The sequence below is a fragment of the Helianthus annuus genome, chromosome 16, assembly GCF_002127325.2.
Source record: "Helianthus annuus cultivar XRQ/B chromosome 16, HanXRQr2.0-SUNRISE, whole genome shotgun sequence".
Taxonomy (NCBI): Eukaryota; Viridiplantae; Streptophyta; class Magnoliopsida; order Asterales; family Asteraceae; genus Helianthus; species Helianthus annuus.
This window is the reverse complement of record NC_035448.2, coordinates 160104027-160107664: the sequence shown is the minus strand read 5'-3', so window position 1 is coordinate 160107664 and position 3638 is coordinate 160104027.

The window sequence follows — 3638 nt, the reverse complement described above, 5'->3', positions numbered from 1 at the left end:
GAAGATCCTGTTCATCCTGATCGGGTTTGGTTGCTCAACAAAGCTCTCTATGGTCTTCATCAAGCGCCACGAGCTTGGTATGCAACCTTATCTACATATCTGCTGGAGAACGGTTTTCGAAGAGGTCTTATCGATTGTACTCTCTTCATCAAAGAACAAGATGGAGATCTTCTTCTGGTACAGGTATATGTTGATGATATTATTTTTGGTTCTACTAATGATGTTTTGTGTAGGAATTTCGAGCGCATCATGCAGGATAAATTCGAGATGAGTGCTATGGGGGAAATGAATTTCTTCTTGGGCCTACAAGTGCAACAAACGGAGTCTGGGATATTCATCCATCAGACTAAATATGCTGGAGACATCTTGAGCCGGTTCCAGATGTCCGATGCAACGCCCATTGGTACCCCATTGCCAACTAATCACGGAATAACTCCTGACGTGAAGGGTGAACCTGTTAGCCCTTCATACTATCGCGCGATGATCGGATCCCTTATGTACCTCACAGCATCAAGGCCAGATATAATGTACCCAACGTGCCTACTTGCCAGATATCAAGTTAATCCGAAGGCCTCACATCTTGCTGCTGTCAAAAGGATTTTTCGTTATTTGAAGGCTTACCCCGACACTGGTCTGTGGTATCCTAGGGATAATAACTTTGACTTGATCGCATTCAGTGATTCTGATTTTGGCGGATGTAAAATCGACGGCAAATCCACAACTGCTGGATGTCAGTTTTTAGGAAATCGCCTAGTCACATGGCAGTGCAAGAAGCAGACGTGTGTCGCTACATCAACATGCGAAGCTGAATACATTGCTGCCTCAAGTTGTTGTTCACAAGTTCTTTGGATCCAACAACAATTGCGGGACTACGGTTTTGAATTCCTAACTACTCCTATATACGTTGATAATTCTGCTGCTTTAGATATCACTAAAAATCCTGTGCAGCATTCAAAGACCAAACACATCGAAATCAAATATCACTTCATACGTGATTGCTTCGAGAAAAGGCTAATCGATGTTGTTAAGGTCCACACCGATGACCAACGTGCCGACTTATTTACCAAAGCTTTTGACAAATCTAGATTTGACTTCTTATTATTGGTAAATGGCATTAAGGTCAAGCAAGAGTAAACCAACATTGGAAAATCATTTTTGTAAATATCTTTGTGTGTTTTAAATTTATCTTAGTTTGTTGATTTTAGGGGGAGTAAATCCAAAAATCGGAAAATACAAAAACATCGAAAAATTTCAAAAACACAAAAACAATAGAAAAACAAAAATGAGTTTCCTGGCGAGCAAAAGAGAAAATGATAGTACATCAGTGGTCTATCCAAACCTCTTTAAACCTTAAATGCAAAACGATAAGCAGCTCTATATAAGATGTATCGGTAGGCTCACAATCATTTTAAAGTGTGCAGGGTGATATAAATCTTAATCGACTGAAGATCAGGTGGGAACCATTCATTGGCATATGGTCTTGGTACCGAAATTTCGTTTGATAGATTGCCGAGGTTCTGAGATATTCGGTCTTTATGCTGCTTATCATCTGGGTATCATGGTAGTATCTTTTACCGGAAAATAACGGGGACGCAAGTCTAGATCTTCCATGATACTATACATACGTGTACATATTACATACTTCATTCAACCTCAATAAGTGATAAACAATCACATGTCCAAATCAAATAAGTGATAATATATCACATTTATCCGGGTGTCAAGTTCGTCTCTCTGCTGTACGGAAGTACTGACCTGTTCACGGACTTGCACCTGTGCCCTCATGCATACGAAAATCAAGTTCCTCATCAATAAGTGATTATATCACAAAGGGCTTGTTTTCAAATCAAAATAAGTGAGTATCTCACAATTTATACGGTCAAACAGATGATAATCGGTATACTCACCGGTAAGATGAACTCTCGTGCATACCTTGATACGGGAATGTGTCATGATGTGGATGAACACCGGTCGGTAAGTATAAATCATACCTTAACGTATCCTCTAAACATGATTACATCTGATAAGTTGAGCTTAAGTGGACAACAATACCGAAAATTGTTATAGGATGCTTATCATAATATTAACTAACTGAACAACAAGAGTGTTTTGGCATGACCGTACACTGATATGATTCTCTTACCCTCGAAACTCGCAAAAAGAATGTTTGTATATATTTATTTATTTACTGCTTAACTTTTATTGTTTTCTCTTAAAACAGTTTCGTCGTTTGGTGCATATCAGCACGACATTAGCGGTGATGTCGTTTGATAACACTCAAAGGATTTTAAATTGTTGTCTTTTACTTTCAAAAATACCAAAAAGATTTTAGGCGTGTTTTAATATAAACTTTATAAAAGCCAAAAAGATTTTCTTTCTACTTTATTTTCGATCGTACAATGTTGGAGCTCGAGTCTTCGTTACCTGAAACCTGACTGAAAACCGAACTGACTAAATCTTCATAAACGGTCGAAATTTGCATGTTTTGAAAGTTAAAGACTAAAATTGACAAATTTTATTAAACTTTCAAACTGTCGGACGGTGTTTGATTATGACATGGTCATTCGTGTGTCATTTGTTTATACTATATTCCAAGCAGTTGTTCTCATTACGCGTTTAGATTTCTTGCATGTGCAGATTCTAAAGGCTAGGAGAACATGGTCGATGACGAGCTTTGGAATAAAGACACAACGAGAAGGTGCTCAAGAGATGAAGATGATCGAGTAGTCGCTGGCCATCATCAACACCACAAGGATCTCACTTCATAAAGATAAAGTCCATTCACGAGCATAACTCAAGGGGGAGCTTATGTTAAGGGGGAGTTTGTCAACACACTTCCTACATGATACGGGTAGTTTGTTGATACACTCTCTGCTTTCAAGACGTGAAGACTTTGAAGATCCTCCGACATTGAAGACTTGAAAGGACATCAGAGTTTTGATAACTCGAAGACCAAAGACCGTCGAAGTTCAAGACGGGTCTACAACCATAGAAGATAAAGACAAAGCTACAGCCAAGGGGGAGTTTGTTGGTGCACTTGTGTCTGTACTTTGTCTGTATTCGGTCTGTATATAAACGATGTCCTTGGTAGTCTGTAAGTTGACCAAGTCAACCATCCTCCGGATTGACTTGGCCAACAGTTGACATATGTGTAATATGTTAGTCTGTCTCGAAGGATAGGTTCGAAGGATAGACTCGAAGGATACTGTTGATCCTTCGAGATGGTCGATAGATATGGTTCGACTGTTAGACCTCGAAGGATCATCCTTCGAGGTCCCTGCTCATCCTTCGAATGACTTGTCCTCGATAGATGATCCTTCGGACCATCTATCGGATCCTTCGGGATAGACAACCTGTGCTGGGTATATATATACCCATGCAGTGTAGTGTGAAAGTAGAGATGCACACAGACAAGAACAGAGAGCATTCTGTCCGAAACTCACACACACACACTTTGAGAGTTTGCAAACTGATTGTAAACATTGTGCTTGTAACCGGAACCTTCATACGTATTAATACAGTGGTGTTAATCGGTGAATTCTTGTGTGTTTGTTTCTCTACTTGCTTCATCTCGGTTTGCCTACTAGCTTGGATTCCGCACTTGCTAGTGGGTTAGTATAACAAGGTTTAGGTTCGTT